Raw genomic sequence first — 20,857 nt, forward strand, 5'->3', positions numbered from 1 at the left:
CCGTATAAGTCTGCCCAGCACTAACCCCGCCTCCCAACCACCAGCCCCGCCTCTGCCATCCAATCTCCGCTAAGCTCCTGAGGATCCCTTCCTTCCGAACAGGATTCCTTTATGTTTATCCCACGCATGTTTGAATTCCGTTACCGTTTTCATCTCCACCACCTCCCGCGGGAAGGCATTCCAAGCATCCACCACTCTGTGAAAAAATACTTCCTGACATTTTTCTTGAGTCTGCCCCCCTTCAATCTCATTTCATGTCCTCTAGTTCTACCGCCTTCCCATCTCCGGAAAAGGTTTTGAGGCAGCTTGGGCAGAGAAATCATATTAATTTTAATTTTGGTTCAGTCCTGGAAAGTGGTAGAATGCCATCTGGGTTTAATTACTCAGAAGTCTAGCTTTTGGTAGACTAGAGGTTAGAAAGGTCAGTGAGAAATTAAACTTTCTTTGTCCCTTTGTAAATGATGGATTGTTCATAGGTATTATTTACCACATCTGGATGCCATTCTGAGTAAGGCAGGCATAGTGGATAATCTCGAGGGGATCAGCAAGCAAGCTGTTTTAAAAGATTAGATTGAACGCTGTTTAGAAGAAGATAGTTTAGATATAGATATTCTTGATAATTTAGATTTTGTCTTATAAGGAATTCTGATTTCTGCTTATTTTAAAATATGTTTTATTCTGTTTAATTAATAAGTTCTATTTCTATGTAGAATATCTTTTCAATTCAGTGTTACATCTTTGTCTGACTTTTCAAGTGAGCTTTGTCTGCAGTTTAAGAGGTCATCATCTGGTTTGAATTATCCACAGTCCTAGCTAGGTGAAAGAGGTCAGGACAAGTCAACTCTCTTCTCCTTGATTGATTGGCTAAGTGTAGGACTGGTCTCCTGAAAGTAATAACAAACCATGTCTGTGTGCCATTAAGTAAGATTGGCCCCTTAATGAACCCAGTTTAAGCTATGATTGGGAATCTGATTATGTGAATAATAATAAAATGCAGGAGATAGGTGCCACATTGTCTAGTTTGAGAGGCCCCAGGTCATAGGTCAGTTTAGGAAATATCTCAAACCTATGTAACTGATATTTTTAAGTAATGTGTAAGTAATAATTAGTTCAAGACAGGGTAATCAATCTATTCTTTACCATCTGGTGAGAAAGGGGGGCTAGAAGGGTGTAGGACCCTATATAACTGAGAGCAGAAGCAGCTTACATTAGGAGAAGGAGCTGAGAAGAGAGACAAGACACAGAGAGCTGAAGAGAAGAAGAGACCTAGCGCTGATGTCCTACTTTGTTTGCTGGCAAATAAAGAAGACTTTTCTCTCATTCTGGTGTGTGGTGTTTGACTCCTGAAGTACCACAGATTCTGCTAACAATAGTGGTAATTCCTGCAACAGTTTGTTTGTGGATTAATACCTTTCAAATATTTGAACGTCTGTATCATATCACCCCTGTTTCTCCTTTCCTTCAGGGTATACATGTTCAGGTCAGCAAGTCTCTCCTCATACGCAAATCCCATATCATTCTCGTAGCTTTTCTTTGCACCGCTTCAATTCTTTTTACATCCTTAGTAAGATATGGCCTCCAAAACTGAACACAATACTTCAGGTGGGGCCTCACCAATGACTTATACAGGGGCATTAAAACCTCTTTTCTTCTGCTGGTCACACCTCTCTCTATACAGTCTAGCAACCTTCTAGTTACGGCCACCGCCTTGTCACACTGTTTCATCGCCTTCAGATCCTCAGATACTATCACCCCAAGATCCCTCTCCCCGTCCGTACTTATCAGACTCTCCCTGCCTAATGCATACGTCTCCCGTGGATTTCTATTCCCTAAGTGCATCCCTTTGCATTTCTTCGCATTGAATTTTAATTGCCAAACCTTAGACCATTCTCCTAGCTTCCTGAGATCATTTTTCATGTTTTCCACTCCCTCCCGGGTGTCCACTCTGTTACAGATCTTAGTATCATCTGCAAATAGGCAAACTTTACCTTCTAACCCTTCGGCAATGTCACTCACAAATGTATTGAACAGAATCGGCCCCAGAACCGATCCCTGAGGCACTCCACTACTCACCTTTCCCTCCTCCGAGCGAATTCCATTAACCACCACCCTCTGGCGTCTGTCCGTCAACCAGTTCCTAATCCAGTTCACCACTTTGGGTCCTATCTTCAGCCAGTCCAGTTTATTTAAGAGCCTCCTGTGGGAACCGTGTCAAAAGCTTTGCTGAAATCTAAGTAGATTACGTCTATAGCTCGTCCCTGATGCAGTTCTCCGGTCACCCATCACTCAATGAGATTCGTTTGGCATGATTTCCCTTTGGTAAAACCATGTTGTCTCGGATCTTGCAACTTATTGGTTTCCAAGAAATTTACTATCCTTTCCTTCAGCATCGCTTCCATTACTTTTCCAATAACCGAGGTGAGGCTTACCGGCCTGTAGTTCCCAGCTTCTTCCCTATCGCCGCTTTTGTGAAGAGGGACCACATTCGCCGTTCTCCAATCCCTCGGAACCTCTCCCGTCTGCAAGGATTTATTAAACAAATCTTTAAGGGACCCGCCAGGACCTCTCTGAGCTCCCTCAAAATCCTGGGGTGGATCCCGTCCGGTCCCATGGCTTTGTCCACCTTTATATTTTGAAGTTGTTTATACACACTCTCTTCTGTGAACGGTGCTATATCCACTCCATTCTCATTTGTACTTTTGCCAGTCAATCGTGGTCCTTCTCCAGGATTTTCTTCTGTGAAAACAGAACAAAAGTATCTATTTTGCAAATTTGCTTTTTCCTTCTCATTATCCACATAGCAGTTCGCAGTATCTTTTATTCTCACAATTCCCTTTTTAGTCATTCTCCTTTCACTAATATACCTGAAGAAATTTTTGTCACCTCTCCTTACATTTCTAGCCATTTGTTCTTCCGCTTGCGCTTTTGCCAGACGTATCTCTCTCTCTTGGCTTCTTTCAGTTTCATCCGGTATTTATCCCTGTGTTCTTCTTCTTGAGTTTTTCTGTATATCTGGAATGCCAACTCTTTAGCCTTTATTTTCTCAGCCACTTGCTTGGAGAACCATATCGGTTTCCTTTTTCTCTTGCTTTTATTTACTTTCCTTACATAAAGGTTTGTGGCCCTATTTTTAGCTTCTTTCAGCCTGGACGACTGTCCTTCCACTTCTTGTATGTCCTCACAGCCCATCAGCTCCTTCCTGAGGTATTCCCACATTTTACTAAAGTCAGCACGCTTGAAGTCCAGGACTTTGAGTTTTGAGTGGCCGCCCTCCACTTCAGCCGTCATATCAAACCAAACCGTTTGATGGTCACTGCTGCCGAGGTGGGAACTCACTCGGACATTTGACACGCTATCCCCATTTGTAAGCACCAGATCCAGCGTTGCTCCCTCCCTCGTGGATTCTGTCACCATTTGTCTGAGCAGAGCACTTTGAAAAGCATCCATGATCTCTCTACTTCTTTCCGATTCCGCAGATGGAACCTTCCAATCTACATCCGGCAGATTGAAATCTCCCAGCAACAGCACCTCTCTCTTCTTTCACAACTTTTGAATATCTGTGATCAGGTCTTTATCTAATTCTTCCAATTGTGTTGGAGGTCTGTAGACAACACCAACATGGACAGAGGTTCTATTATCTCTTTTTAAGGTGATCCAAATCGCTTCTTCCTTTCCCCAGGTCCCTGTCATTTCAGTCGCTGTGATATCATTTCTCACATATAGAGCTACTCCTCCACCCTTACGACCCTCTCTATCCTTCCTAAATAGATTATAGCCTGGTATGTTTGCATCCCATTCATGGGAACCATTGAGCCACGTCTCCGTGATTGCAACAATGTCTAAGTCTGCCTCCAACATCAGGGGTTGAAGGTCATTAACTTTATTGCTTAGACTGCGAGCATTTGTGGTCATCGCTTTCCATATACATTTCCTGGTATGTGCTTCAACATTTGTGATTTGGGGGTATCTTTTCTCTTTGGGCACCTTATATTTTTAAACATGCCGGCTTGTGCAGTATACGGATGTACAGAGATGAAGTACTGATTTCATCAGTTAGAGTACAGGAGTGTGTTCTGAAGAGACATTTCTGAATACACACCAGACCAAACCTCTAAAATACTACCGATACATCGATGACATTTTTATGATTTGAACGGAGGGTGAAGAAACTCTGAAACAATTTTATTCTGCCTTCAATACATACCATCCTACAATCAGATTCAAAATTGACTACTCCCCAGAAAAAGTCAATTTTTTGGACACCACGGTCTCAATCAGTGAGGGCTGTATACAAACATCTATATACAAGAAACCCACAGACAGATGCAGCTACATCCACAACTCCAGCTTCCATCCTTCACATAAAAAAAAGATCCATCATTTACAGCCAAGCCACAAGATACCACCGTATCTGCTCTGACCCAGGGGACAGAGACAGACACCTTAAAAGCCTGAGTGCATCCTTCAAACAGAAAGGCTACAACCCCAAAATAATCTCCAAGAATATTGCCTCCTCCCTCAAAACACCCAGGGAGAATCTGCTACAGTACAAGAAGAAAAAATCCACAGACAGAATTCCCCTTGTAGTGACATACAATCCAGAGCTGAAAAAACTGAGGAAAATCATAAGAGATCTACAACCTATACTCCAGGAGGATGAATTACTGAAAGAGATATTCCCATCCCCACCAGTACTGGCCTTCCGACAACCACCCAACTTAAAACACAAGCTAATCAGAAGTAAACTTCCATCAAAAAGGAACAGAAGGGCACATGTCCCTGTAATTTATCCAGTTGCAAACTATGCCAAAATATTTCACAGGACCCCACAGTTACCCACAAAGGAAAGATATTCAACATAAAGGGATCTTTCACTTGCTCATCTTCCAATGTGGTATATATCATTCAGTGTAAAAAATGTAACGAATGATGCTATATTGGAGAAACAGACCAGATGCTTAAGACAAGATTCAATTTACATAGACATCACATGAACAATACAGCCAGTAGGGCCCCCACCCCGGTGGGACAGCACTTCACAGAACCAGGACACTGTACCAGTGATTTCACAGTGAGAATACTGAAAGGTAACTTTAAAACCATACAAGAACGTAAGACCTTTGAAGTCAGAATGATTGAATATTTTAACACCCAACAGAAAGGACTTAACAAGGATCTGGGGTTCCTAGCCCATTATAAACCATAAAGCTGTATGTCTCTGTTGATCACCCCACCCCTCACCTATCCACACCCATCCTGTTAGAATATCAATGATATGCTTTGATGTCCCCATGCATACCTCCGACCCACCCCCATCCTCCCACCCTGTCAGACTGTCACAGTAATGCTTGAATGTTTTCACTTATATACACTGTCAGCTAGCACATTTGCTTATTTCCGATCTGACGAAGAAGGGCAACCTTCGAAAGCTAATCAAGAAATGTATTAAGTTATGTCCAATAAAAAAGGTTTCATCTTATTTTCTTTTCCATGTTTTATTTTGTTTGATTTCTATTGATCAGTTAGAGTAGTAATTCTAAATTTAAAATCATTGTGTCGTTTGGAGGGGCTGATAATAAGGACTCTGTATTTGTGCACAGAATTTTTCACCTAGTAAAGGACCATCAAAACTGGCATCATGTTATGTGAATCAGATGCTTAACAATCAGAATCAGATGCGTACCCAGACTCTGTATTTTGGATGGGCCCAGAGGTAAATTGTATGGGCCCATCCATGTACACATGCCCCCTCCCCCGCAAATATCTTCATGGAGATATTTGTTTAAAAAATAAGAGGGGGGTTCCACCTACCCCACATCTTCTCCCTCTCCTCTGTGGCGTCCCGGCATCTGCACTCCTGTCTCTGAACTCCATCCCTCCCCGATTTCGGTACAGGCATCCTCAGTGACTGCAGCGATTCATTCTTGCTGCTTGTGCCAGCCCTGCAGGCTTCCATCTGCCATGTCCCGCCCTCACTGACATCATTGCCTGTTTCCTGTCTGGTGAAACATAGCAGGTGGAAGCAGTTGGGGCCAGCGCAAGCAGCGAGAATGAATTGCTGCAGGTGCCACGGACACCTGTACCGACACTGGTGAGGAAAGGGGTTCAGAGACCAGAGTGCACTGTGCAGATGCCAGGATGCCGCGGAGGAGAGGGGAAAAAATAGCAATGTGACACTGCAGCTTGGTGGGCCTGAACCAAGATTGTGTGGGCCTGCGCCCATCCAGGCCCACCTGTAGCTATGCCACTGTTCAGACTTACTATTTATAAGTACAATTATTAAAAAAAAAAACATTAATTAGGTTTAAACCTGGGAGCATTTAACATCTTATTTTCCTGTGTCTTCATTAAAAAAAATAGATGGCATGTGGGAACTTGCTCTTTTTGTTTTGTGGAATGCAGTGGTATATTATAAACATTTCACAGGGGTATCGAAAGAGGGAAGGGCTTGATTCATGCAGATGTTCTGTCATGGCAGTCTAAATGTGCCAGCCAGTTTAGCACACTACTAGCTGCCAAGTTCATACAAAAGTTAATTATGTTCAATGGAAAATAAATCTGTTGGCTCAGGCTGCTTGCTATGTGAATATTCCATCACTGTTTCATTATTGCTATTAAGTATTACATATTAAGGGCATTTGCTTTAAACTTTGTTTTAATTTGTTTATCCAGTCCTTACATGCACATGGTTTTGCTTTTCAAACCAAAGGTGAATCCTAAGGGTGGCTGAACAATTAGGTATAAACTATGTTGTTTCTCACTTTACTTGTTTTGGACTGCTTTGGGTCTTGCTGATCTGTACAAAAGTTTTGCACCAGCTTCAATTGATTCAGAATGCTGCACCAATTGATGCATCTGCTGGCTGGAATTCTGGAAGATGGAAATGAGAAAATAAAAATTAAGTTTTGGATGTATTCTGTAGAAATTGTTGTTTACTTTTGCAATGTGTGTACGGATGCCTGTTCTGGTGCATGCATGTGATACTATTTGAATAACTGTCTATATTTATGGCTATGATTTCTGAACATGAAGCATCATTAAAGGACAGACTTTTAAATGCCCAGTTGGGTATATATACTAATCTCAACTTTGTTAAATGTTTCAGACATATTCATCTACTTGCTCCCATTATATAACTGAATTCTATTATTCTGTCTCACTGTATTGTACAGTTGGGGGTAGTGGGTTTTGGGGGGCTCAGCAGACAAGATAAGGGAGCAATGGTGAGATGTATACCTGGGAGCATGTTATAAATTCGACTGCAGTGCCCCCAAGGATGCCCTATTGCTTTCCTGGGATGTCACTTTTTCAATGTTCTATCTGATACCACATTTTCTATTTTTTTTTTATAACATCTGAGCCTTGTGTCTATTGTTTATTATTAGATTTGGGCTTTGAATTCAGATCTATAGATTAAAAGGAGGTCTCATTACATATATCTAAATACCAGAGCGCTATTTTTCCATACTTCATAGCAAGAGTGTACATTCCCTAATTACCTGTCCCAATGCAACTGAAGCTTTTACCACCTCAGTGCATGTAAATGGTTTCATCCCTGTGTGGATTCTCTGATGCCGTGTAAAGCTTTCTTGTACAGCGCTGTGTAACCCTGGTAGCGCTCTAGAAATGTTAAATAGTAGTAGTAGTAGTAGTTCCAACCAAAGCTTTTACCACACTCAGGACATGTAAATGGTTTCACTCCTGTGTGTATTCTCTGGTGCATTGTGAGGTTTACCTTCTGACCAAAGCTTTTACCAGACTCTATACATGCAAATGGTTTCTTTCCTGTGTGAACGTTCTGATGCACTTTGAGATTTACATTACAACCAAAGCTTTTACCACACTTAGAACATGTGAATGGTTTCAGTCTATTGTGGATTTTCTTGTGTATTTTGTATGTTTTGCATTTGGATATTTTTTGTTTGAAAATGGACCAAATAATAAAACATCCAAATCACAAAATGTTTTTCCAGACAGCATTTTCAAAAGGAAAAGATAGACTTTTCTTTTGTAGAAAATGACCTTTCCTGTTCTGATTTTGGACGTTTTACAAAAAATGTCCAAATTCAGACTTAGATATCATATCCAAAAATGCCTCTTGTGCATTTGACTTGCCCAAGGTCAAAAGGAGCAGCAGTGGAACTTGAACCCATGTTGCCAGGATGAAAGCCCACTGCACTAACCATTAAGCCATTCCTCCTCTGTTTTGGATGTTTTGCATTTGGACGTTTTTTGTTTGAAAATGGACCTAAAGAAAAGACCTCCAAATCACAAGACATCCATAGTATTTTCGAACATAAAAGATAAACGTCTGTCTTTTTCAAAAGTGACCTCCTTTCCTGTTCAGAATTTGGACGTTTTTGTAAAACGTCCAAATTCTGATTTAAATGTTCTATCGAAAATGCCCCTCCACGTGTACTATTTTTTTGACAGCATTTTTATTTATTTGAAAACTTCCCATAAGTAACCCAAGGGTTTTTTTTTTTTTGTAACCTCTAGGGGTTGCTGGGGTGTGAGCTGCAGTCCACGGGTGTGGGCACTCTGGGGTTGCAGGAGGCTCAGTTGTTGTAGGGTGGCATCTTAGAGGCCTCAGCTCTGCCTGAGGTTGAGTTGTGGGGACCCTCCAGAGGTTAAAAAAATAGAGTTGCATATGGGAAGCTTTCAAATAAATAAAAAAGTTGTAAAAACATACACACACAAAGGCAATCATAAACCTCACAAGTTTGCTATTGCTTTCAATAGCGTCTGCACATGTTTGGGGTAGGAAAATATAACAGCTGCGTGGGTGTCATATCCCCTAACTCATCGCAAGCTGCGTCCTCAGGCTGCGCTGGGTCCCGTTGACATGCACACTTGACCGGCACAGCCCTGAGCCATGTGTGTGTAGTTCTTCTCTGGCTGCAGGCTCCTTGATTGCTTTGCTTCCATGCACCTGGCTCTGCTCTTCCTCTGCCTGGCTTCAATTGCTTCTCTCCTATTGGTCTTCCGATTCCTCCTTCCCCTGCTCTTGTCCTATGGCTGTGCCCGTTCTCCCTGCTGATGTCAGACGCCAGCACATCAGCTGAGCTCTCCCTAGACTCCTTGCTTCGGCTTCTACTTTGGTAGGTGTTACTTGCTCAGTAGTGTGCTTCTCCTCTTCTTTGTTCTTCGTTGCTGACTCTGCCTGTACCTGGATTACTCTTGTGTCTGCTGCCTGCCTACTGACTCTGCCTGTAACTGGATTACTCTCGTGTCTGCTGCCAGCCTACTGACTCTGCCTGTACCTGGATTATTCTTGTGTCTGCTACCTGCCTACTGACTGTGCATGTATCTGGATTACTCTTGTGTCTGCTGCCTGTACCCAGGGCCGTGCCAAGGGTCTCTGGTGCCCCCCTGCAGACTATCAGTTGGTGCCCCCCCCCCCCCCGTCTCGCTTCTTCATTAGATGTTTCTCCATTGCTACCTGTCTTTCCTTTAGACTGAAAACTACAGGCCCAGCCAGACCTGACAAAAGGGTCTACCACACCCTTCAATGTCAAGCATATACTAGAAAACTGTAAATTAGCTTACACAGGAAAGCAGTTTAAAAAAATAAACACAATTCCTGCTGTTTCTTAACACTGCTCTCCAGAGAAAGCACTGCCTTTATAAAGAGGCTTTTCAGCTTACGGTGGAGCTGCTGGCCAAGATGGCCGCTGCAATGTGAGCTCCCGCAGGCAACGACCAGGGATCCCATTGATTTTAACATCTCCAACCCCCAGAACAAGATGGAGTAGATGGGCTCTTGTAGAAGAAAGTCCCAAACACACAATTGAGAACCGCGAAGCCGATCAGTAAAGACGGCGCGGTGAAAATCAGCGATCGCGCGTCCGACCGCACCCGCGTGGAGCCGAGGCCGGAGGCGGCCAGCGGGAAACAGGGAGCGGTACTACGGGCCCGATGCTGGCGGGGGACCTGGAAAACCAAAAACGTAGAAGGGTCTCGCTGGTGTGCTCCGGAGCGGGCGATTGAGACTGAAGGTAGGAGCAGCCAGATGAGGGTGCGGCGGAGGACGGAGGAGAGTGTGGGACACGAGGAGCAGGGGACAATGTAATGTGATAATTGGAGAAAATGGCGGAGTGCTAATGGGCAGAGAAGCACGGGGAAAACAAGATCAAGGGATACAGCACCAGTCACTGCAAACGAATATATGCCGGCTGAATAATAAAGAGAAAGAGGAAGACTTAGTATAGAGACATGGACCAATAAAACAATATCCAGCACATAATAAATAGCCGAGCCAACCCACTGCAGCTGAGAAACTGGGACAAAGAACAGTATTAAATCAGTCGAATAGACTATAGCTGCCTCCAGTATTATTGAATGGCGACCAGAAGCTCCAGGAAAGAGCCGGAGAAGAATAAGAGCGGGGGCATAAAGATGGCAGACAAAAATTCCCCACCGTCACCATCAGTGAGTTCTGTCTGGGCCACGGAAATTGTCACGGAGGTAAAAATGGCGGTGGAGGAAACCATGAACAACAAATTACAGCAAATAATTGACAAGCTTGAAGGAATGGATCAAAGAATCACCAAGTTTACTAACGAGTTCCAGGAGGTACAACAGAGACTGGGGGAGGTGGAAACCTCCTTGCAGGAGGCCTCAAAATTCATCGAACATCTCCAAGCCATGGTGACAACCTTGGAAGATAAAGTGGACGACTTGGAGAATCGATCTCGAAGGAATAATCTTCGGCTGGTAGGCATACCAGAATCAATACCAGAGGTGGAACTGAGAGGTTTTTTGGAGCCATGGCTCACCAAGATTTTGACTAACCAAAGTACCGCGGGGCCACTCAAGATAGAACGAGCACATCGTTTGGGTCCAAGAAAAGAGACTAACACAAGGCCAAGAGTGGTCATATTGCAAATGCTCCACTATCAACATAAGATGGACGTGTTAACAGCCCTTCGGAAAGGAGAGAAGCTGGAAGTGGACGGACATAAGATACTGTGCTTTCAGGACTATTCTACCAAAGTTTCCCTCCAGCGCAAACAATACTCGCAAATTTGTGGGCGACTACATAAAATGCAGATACGGTTCAGTTTATTGTACCCAGCAAAATTAAGAATCCAGCACAATGGATCAGTTAGATTTTGTGATATGGTGGAAGCCGCTCAAGCATTTGTGGACTGGCTGGAGGATGAAAGGCCGAGAACGTCGAGCAATACCTGAATAGTGCGGTGGATAATAAAAGAGAGACTGGTACTACAGTAGGAGGAGGAGCAGAAGTGGTGAGGAGGCCAGTGACTATTGGATGCCGAGTTATAAAGTTTTGTAGTTGTTGATATTGTTTGTAAAGTCAGTAAGGTAAAATGAGGGGGAAGGGGTCAAATAAAATATAAACAAGGTTGGTCTAGATGGGATCCCGGGTCGGAAGCACGGAAGTAGAGCACTATAGGTGCTAATAAGAATATGGGGAGGTTGGGTAGCATGGGGGAGGGGAGGGGGGAGGGATAATGAGGAGCAAGAACTTCATGGTCAAAGAGGAACAGGGGAATACAGGCAACACAGTAAGTGTCACACGAGGAGAATACCCATGTGGAAACATGATCAACTACAGGGGGGGGGGGGGTATAGGCTGGGATGCCCTCCCCGCTCAGTCAGAGAAGATATCAAGGTAACATTACAGCTAACTTACGAAATCACCTGATGGCCCTTAAAGTAGTGACATGGAATGTGGGAGGTATTTCTTCGCCGATAAAAAGGCAGAAGATACTCCAAGCACTCCACAAGCAAAAGGTGTCAATAGCATTACTTCAAGAAACGCATTTAAATGCCAAAGAACATGAGAAATTATGCCGTTGGTGGGTGGGCTCATATTATGAATCCCCAGCGCAGGCTAAAAAAGCGAAAGTCATAATTTTAATCAAGAAAGGGGTGCAAATTACTACACACAAAGTAATAGCTGACGATGCAGGAAGATTTGTAATGGTACACTTAACCGTAGAACGTCAACCAGTAGATGTATGTAATGTGTATGCTCCTAACACGTATAACAAAGCTTTCTATAAACAACTTTTACACCATTTAACAAGTTTTGAAGGAACACCCATACTAGTCGGGGGAGATTTCAATGCAGTGGTAGATCCCACACTGGATAGATCACAGGGGGGAAGAAGAGGAGCGGGGACGGAGTCCAGAGGACTGGATGTGTTAAGTGAGGTCCTGGACCTGGTGGATGTGTGGCGAACATTGCATCCAGTAGAGCGTGACTATACTCACTTGTCTTGCGCACATGCCACCATGTCAAGGATTGATTACATATTTATTTCTCGTTCAATATTTACTAAAATATGTAGTGCAGAAATAGGCCCCATTAAAATATCAGATCATGCAATGGTAATGACCGTCTGGGAGCCTTTGGAGAGAGAGGTCAGACAGTTCCGGTGGAGGTTCCCTATTCGGTTATACAAAGATCAGGGATTCCGAGATTTTATACTTAAAAAGTATAAGCAGTTCCAAGACACCAATCAGGCACACACGACAACTCCTATACTTTACTGGGACACGGCAAAGGCAGTACTTAGGGGAGAGATAATCGCATACACCAGCCATCAAAAAAAGGCATGGGAGAAGGAACAGATTTGGTTAGAGAAGGAAATAACACGGGTACGGCGGGACTATGGACGCCAACATACTGTCACACTAAAAGCCCAACTTTTAGAACTGCAGCAAACCCTTAATGAGAGGCTTCATAGTAAGGCCCAACACAACTATGTTTCTTATAGATATCAATTATATAAATATGCTAACAGAGGTGGAAAGATGTTGGCTAGGTTAGCAAAACCTAGGCAAGGCCCCCATAAAATAAACGCACTATATTCATCCAATGGAACTTTAGAAAATAAAGATGCCCAAATAAACAGAATTTTGCAAGATTACTATAGGCAGCTGTACAATGTCCCGGATCCACCTCCGATGGATAGCAAAATGTATCTGGAGGGACAAAATCTTCCGAGAATAGACATAAAGAGCCAAGATATGTTAAATGCCCCCATAACGGAAGATGAAGTATCATGGGCTATACAGCAGGGACCTTTGGGGAAGGCCCCGGGACCAGATGGGTATAGAGGAGAATTCTATAAAATGTTGAGGAACGAAGTAGTGGTAACCATCACATTAATGTTTAATGCCATAGTGCAAGAAAAACAAATACCCATCTCCCTGAGGACAGCCCAGATCATCGTGCTCCCAAAACCTGGACGGGACACACAGAAACCAGAATCTTATAGGCCAATTTCGCTACTCAATTATGAGACTAAACTATTTGCCAAAGTTTTAGCAAATCGATTATCGCGAATTCTGCCAGATATTATTGAGGACTCACAGGTGGGATTTGTACAGGGTCGAAATATTACAAAAAATGTGAGAAAGATATTGGTAACATTGGAGGCGGTGTCGGAGCGAGCCACACCGTCAGTGCTGGTCAGCTTCGATGCCGAAAAGGCATTCGACAGGGTAGTATGGGACTTTTTGTTTGGAACGTTAGATGCGTATGGAATAACAGGGTTTTTCCAGGAGGCAATTAGAGCATTATACAATCTTCCACAAGCCCAGGTGTGGGCGAATGGAATATTGTCCCCTCCCTTCCTCATTTGTCGGGGAACAAGGCAGGGATGCCCACTATCGCCTTTATTATTTGTATTAACATTAGACCCATTGATTAGAAATATTCAACAAACACCCGATGTACAGGGAGTTAGGATGGGCACAGAAACTTTTAAAATAGCAGCGTTTGCTGATGACTTATTAGCACATGTGACTCAGCCAGAGGTATCATTGCCAGCTCTCATTGAGTGTATGGCAGAGTATGGCGACTTTTCAGGTTTTAAGCTAAATCTAGAGAAGTCTGAAGCTATGCAGAGGGAGGGAGACCACGTTAGAGAATGGCAAGGACAACTTCCGTTAAAATGGGCGGAGGAATCGTTCAGATACCTAGGAGTGCGCTTGACTATCCAGCTTATAATCGAATGAGAAAAACGCCCAAGTTCCGACCTAAATCGGGAGATGGGCGTTTATCTCACAAAAACGAATAACGCGGTATAATCAAAAGCCGAATTTGGGACGCTTTCAACTGCACTCCGTCGCGGATGCGGACAAAGTTGACGGGGGCGTGTCGAAGGCGTGTCGAAGGCGGAACTGGGGCGTGGTTATCGGGCGAACAGAGATGGGCGCCCTTTCGCCGATAATGGAAGAAAAATATGCGATTTTAGCGAGAATTTAGGGCACTTTTCCTGGACCCTGTTTTTCCACGAATAAGGCCCCAAAAAGTGCCCTAAATGACCAGATGACCACTGGAGGGAATCGGGGATGACCTCCCCTGACTTCCCCAGTGGTCACAAACCCCCTCCCAGCACAAAATATGACGTTTCACAGCCTTTTCTTTTCACCCTCAAATGTCATACCCACCTCCCTGGCAGCAGTATGCAGGTTACTGGAGCACTTATTAGGGGGTGCAGTGGACTTCAGGCAGGTGGACCCAGGCCCATCCCCCCCCTACCTGTTACAATTGTGCTGCTTAATGCGTTAGTCGTCCAACCCCCCCAAACCCACTGTACCCACATGTAGGTGCCCCCCCTTCACCCCTTAGGGCTATAGTAATGGTGTAGACTTATGGGCAGTGGGTTTTGAGGGGGATTTGGGAGGCTCAACACACAAGGGAAGGGTGCTATGCACCTGGGAGCTCTTTTACCTTTTTTTTTTTTTTTGTAAAAGTGCCCCCTAGGGTGCCCGGTTGGTGTTCTGGCATGTGAGGGGGACTAGTGCACTACGAATCATGGCCCCTCCCACGAACAAATGCCTTGGATGTATTCGTTTTTGAGCTTGGCGCTTTCATTTTCCATTATCACTGAATAACAAAAACGCCCAGCTCACAAAGTAGCGAATAACATATGGGCGTCTATTTTTTTCGAAAATACGGTTGGCTCCGCCCCTTCACGGACCCGTTCTCGGAGATAAACGCCCATGGAGATAGGCGTTATCGTTCGATTATGCCCCTCTATGGATACTACTAATCTATATAAAATCAATATAGAAAAGTTGTTACAGGACACCAGCAGATCTCTCGAGAGATGGAACCACTTGCCCTTGTCCTTAATAGGCAGAATCAATTTATTTAAAATGATTATATTCCCAAGGTGGCTCTACATATTGCAGGTATTACCACTACATATACTGGATAAAGACATAAGAAAGTTAAATAGGATAACTCGGAAGTTCCTGTGGGGGGGAAGAAATCAAAAGTTCGTTTCGAATATCTGTATGATGGCTGGGTGCAGGGTGGAGTGGGATTACCCTGTATAAAACGATATAATCAAGCATGCCTGTTGTGACATCTTAGGGATTGGCTGCTCAATACAAACCAGTATACGCCGACTAGATGGGAGGGAACACTATTTGGGCCCTGGCACTTGAATTTCATATTGCAGGCTAAAACAAAAAATTTACCATTAAAGTTTCGGAAAAGCATATTGCTACAGCCACTGAGAAGCATTTGGCGATCTCTCATGCAGATGTGGAAGCAAAACCCCAATGTTAGTGATCAGCTTCCACTGAGAGGGAATGGGGACTTTCCACCGGGAATGGAGAAAGGTATATTTGATAGATGGTCGAGGGTGGGGATTACCTTGCTCGAACACCTAGTAAATGAGGAGGGAGGGTTGTATGGCTTTCAGGATCTGCAGCAGAGATTGTCTCTAGCCAACCAGGATTATTACTCATATAGACAACTACATCATTACTGGTTCAGTATGGATCAAGAAGCAATAGGCACGAAGCTTGGTTGTAGGCTTCGTGAATGTTTAAGGGGAGATGCACACGGGCAGGTATCAATATCGAGTTTACATAGAGCTTTGGTATCACTTAGTCCCCCCCGTACCTACGAGATACTTAAAGAGGCATGGAGCAAAGATCTGGGATACGAGTTGAAAGGAATAAATTTTGCAAAATTGATAAAAGATATACCAAAACAAGTAGGCGGGGCAGAGTTACAGGGGAGTCAATATAGGGTAATACACAGGGGATACATAACACAAAAACAAGCAGCAAGAGCGGGATGGATAGGCGAAGCTCAATGCTCCAAGTGTAATAGAGAAAGTAATACCTTTTTGCATGCATTCTGGAGATGTGCTAGAATAAAACTATTTTGGAGAGTGATATAGAACTATCTTGAACATCTCATAGGGCAAAGATTACTCCCCTCTTGGAGAGGAGTGTTGTTGAACAAAGGGGATGCGTATGGGATATCAGACAGACATATGGAGCTATTTTTATGCAAGGCATATGCAGTGGGGAAAAATGCATACTTAGACACTGGATGCAAGAAGATCCACCCTCCTTTTGGTACTGGAGAAATAGGTTGCATGAATTAATGCTTTGGGAGGCTAGGACGGTTTATGGTAATCCAAAGAAAAGAAAGGAGTTTATCAATATATGGATTAAATATTTGCAAAATATCTCCCACAAAGCACGAAGTGCGGTGCTAAATAAACTTGGAATGCCTTAGCAAATGGGGCGTGTAGGAGATAAGCACTCCAGGATGTAAATGGGTATAGTCCTGTAATAGATAATGGGAAAGACTAGACGCTATGAAGTAAGAAGATCATTGTGAAGATGTTAAACCGGGGGGGGGGGGGGGGGGGGGGGGAGAAAATGATGATAGAAAATATTGATGATGCAGTTACGATGTATGTACGCAACAGTGACCTGTTCTTAGGTTAACGAAGTGTTTGAATTTATTGATTATGTTTACAATGTTTATTGTCATCAATTAAAACCGTTGAAATATAAAGAGGCTTTTCAGTGGGACTTAGCCTATTAAAAACTATTAGCATAATTAGGAATGGCCAGCCCTTGTAACTGCAGAGACCTAAGCTTTGATTATGCATGTTCCTGTCTTTGTTACAGTGGGGGGGGGGGGGGGGGGGTCTCTTCATCTCATTTACACAGTCTGACCTCCCTGGCTCACTGGGAGCCCAGTCTCTTGGAGACTGCTATACATTGCAAAATAAGATAGCAGATGTAAATTCTCAAAGTGGACATATTCCAAACACTACAATGAAAATAAAATGATTTTTTTTCTACCTTTGTTGGCTGGTGACTTTCTTTTGCTGATCATGCTGATTCTGTTGCTGGTATCTGTCCTCTTAACTCTGTTTCCAGGGCTTCCTTTCCACTGTATGTATCCCTCATTGATAAGTGTCTGACTCTAAAGTTTAGCAATTTAATTAAAGCAAAATGTATTTTCAAATATCACAAACTCTCACTATCCAAGCAGAATGTTTTATATAAAAACAAACACACAAAAAAAGCAATCAGATTTTTACTTACCAGCTATTCTACACTATACGTCAGCTAAACTTCCTCTTTGAACCTCAGCCAATTAAATGGATTTTAGCTGTAGATATGATAATTATGTACACATCATTGCAGTCATACCCTCCTCTCAGTGTACATGCTCAAAAAACAAAAACTTTGAACCACTTACAGATAACTATTACACTATTTATTTTTCATTTATCCCCAGTTTCACTTGCACACCTGCCTCCAAACCTGTTCTCTTTAATTTGAATGTTGTTCCAGCTCACCCTGAATGAAAGTTGTTCATACACCAAAGCCATAAATAGCTGCTGGTTGTACTCTTTGAAGCAGCTTTAGCAGAGCAGCGTGTCTGTCTCAGCACTGCTGGGCTACCTTCACTGCCTGATGCGGGAAGGGCAGGGGAGAGAGGAGAATCACAACTTCAGGTAAAAGATTTTGCGCCCTCTAGAGGTCAGCGCCCCCCCAGGTGGGAGCCAGGGTCAACCCTGCTTAGCTTCCACTGGCTTCCGTCCGCTTTCCTAGCCAGCCACTGCACTTTTGCTCTCTCTCTCTCTCCACCTTGCCAGCTGCTGAGAAACTCAGTCCGACTCCGACAGTAAGAGCAATCCAAGTTCTTTATTGTTACAGATGTCAGCCTTATTGAAACACCTCCAACCATCAGCAAACTTCAATTCATTTCCAATTACAGGTTTTTGTTTTAAATCCTCCCCAAACCTCCAGCCGCACTATCTTCACAGCAGATAGTTTTGGAGATTTAGCTAGAACCACCTCCTCTCTCACCTCCTACAGTTTAAGTTCCAAAATGCACATGCCTTTCTGTCTTAAATCCCTTCCCACCTTCCACCGCACTACCTCTTGGGAACAGACAATATGGTAGCAAGTTGTGCTTTCCAGTTGCTTCCCCACTGCTTTGCTCCCAGCTTCCCCCAACTCCACAACCGGGGGCAATGCTGAGGCCACAAAAGCTCTCAACCTGTCTGCACGGGTTAGAGCCAAACCACCCACCTCCATACATTCTTCCTTACCTTCTCCTTCTACCTCTTCTTTATTCCACTCCATCTCCTCCTCCTCCCCAAGCTCCACCAGCTGTTCCCCATCTCCAGGATCAGACCTCATCTCCCAATCAGTCCTTCTTCCCTCCCCCTCCTGGGAGTTCAGCTGACCCTGTACTGGCTTCTGGGGAGTGTAGTTTTTCTCCTGCATTACAGCTTTCCTTGGCAGTTTGATCCCTAGAGGGCACACTGCTCTCCTAGCTGGGCTGAATGACTGGGGATGATGCCGGCTGAAAGAACCACTATCCCCTTTCCCTTGCACCCGCCCTCTGGAGTGCTCACAAAATACATACCTGTATATAATATATAAGCCGCATTGAACCTGCTATGAGTGGGAAAGCACAGGGTACAAATGAAACAAAAATAAAATAATGAAAACAAAAATAACCCCACAAGTTATTTTTCTTCTATACTGGGAGAAGAGAGAAAGAAGGTGCTGGGGGGGGGGGGGGGGGGGGGGCGGGGGCGCCAATTGATGGTCTCAACATTTAGGTCGACCTTAGAGACGGGGGCGTGTCGGCAGCATAGCGAAGGCGGGACTGGGGCGGGCTTAAGAGATGGGCATCCTCGGCCGATAATGGAAAAAAGAAGGGCGTCCCTAATGAGCACTTGGGCGACTTTACTTGGTCCATTTTTTCTTACAACCAAGCCTCAAAAAGGTGCCTGAACTGACCAGATGACCACCGGAGGGAATTGGAGATGACCTCCCCTTACTCCCCTAATGGTCACCAACCCCCTCCCACCCTAAAAAAAAACTTAAAAATGTGTTTTGCCAGCCTTTTAATGCTGAGCACCTGATTCTCAAAGTGGACATATTCCAAACACTATAATGAAAATAAAATGATCTTTTCTACCTTTGTTGTCTGGTGACTTTGTTTTTCTGATCATGCTGGCCAAGTATCCGATTCTGCTGCTATCTGTCCTCTTAACTCCATTTCCAGGGCTTCCTTTCCATTTATTTGTTTACTTTCCGTCTTTCTTCTTCAATTCTTGTCATACATCTGTAAGTAAAAGTTGGGTCCTCCGCAGACTTGACTGTCCAGTGGATCCAGCTTCTGCCTATTTTCTTCCTCCATGCGCAGTTTTTCTACTCTCTTCCTTTTCCCTCATCTCATCTCCTTCCTCACTCCTCCCTCCTCCTCCATCCATGTCCAGCATTTCTTCTTCTCTCTCTCTTCCCTCTCCTCCATCCATGTAATGCAACCTTCCTCTCCATCTGCCCACCCATGTCCAGCAACCCTTCTCTCCCCTGCCCTCCCCTCCCCTCCATCCACTCATCCACCCACTTACGTAGCAACCCTCCTCTCCCCCTGCCCTCCCCTCCACCCTCCATCCACCCACCCATGGCCAGCAACCCCTGCCCTAACCTCCATTCACCCATGTTCAGCAACCCTCCTCTCCCCTGCCCTCCATCCACCCATGTCCAGCAGCCCTCCCTGCCCACCAGCGACTCTTCTCTCCCCTGCCCCCCCCAGCCATCTGTAGCTTTCGCTCCCCACCCACACCCCCTGGGGTCCTGTCTTTTCCGTCTGCTCTCACCCATCCACGTTCTCCCTCGCTCCGATGCCAGCGATTCACATAGAAGCCAGCCTTAATCTGCCTGCGTCGGAGCGTCTCCCTCAGACCGTCCCACCTCTGCGTAAGACAGGAAGTTGTATTACAGGAGGCGGGACGCGTTTGAGGGAGAGGCTCCAACGCAGGCAGATTAAGGCTGGCTTCTATGTGAATCGCCGGCGTCGGAGCGAGGGAGAACGCTTCACGGAGTGACCATGTTGATGGGTGAGAATGGCAGCGGCAGGGGCGGGAGGCAGAGACCGGTCATCTGTTTGGGGGAGCGACCGCTCCCCCTGCGCCCCACCTTGGCCAGCAGCCAAGGAAGTCCACGATTTGGCTGGGGAGGCTTAGCCTCCCCAAGCCTCTTATACGGGGCACCTATGCCTAACTTCCTCTCCTCCTTCCTGTACACATTAATTGATTTGATTACTTTATTTTTTGTCTATTAGATTGTAAGCTCTTTGAGCAGGGACTGTCTTTCTTCTATGTTTGTGCAGCGCTGCGTACACCTTGTAGCGCTATAGAAATGCTAAATAGTAGTAGTATGTCTCACAGTTACTGATGCCACTCTAGAAGTGGAACAATTGCTTTCATGCCTATTTCTTGTTTTTGTAAATTATTTTAAATTTATTTTCAGTGTATGTGAAGCTTATTTATCTTTTATCACACAGTATTTTTTTCATCTATCCAGCTGCAAAGAACATTTAACTTTCGCACTGCCAACCTAAAAGTGAGGAAATTGGAGAATGACGCCTGAAACATACAGGGCAGTAGGGGCTTGATGCTAGTATTCTCCATGCTCAGTTTCTATAAGGCAGGATTGAAAGGAACTGTCTTCAACATAACGAGGTAAAACCGGCTTGAACTGTCCCTGATGACACGACTCTAGGTATCTGTATTTTAATAACCCA

The sequence above is a fragment of the Microcaecilia unicolor genome, chromosome 10, assembly GCF_901765095.1.
Source record: "Microcaecilia unicolor chromosome 10, aMicUni1.1, whole genome shotgun sequence".
In the NCBI taxonomy this organism is placed as follows: Eukaryota; Metazoa; Chordata; class Amphibia; order Gymnophiona; family Siphonopidae; genus Microcaecilia; species Microcaecilia unicolor.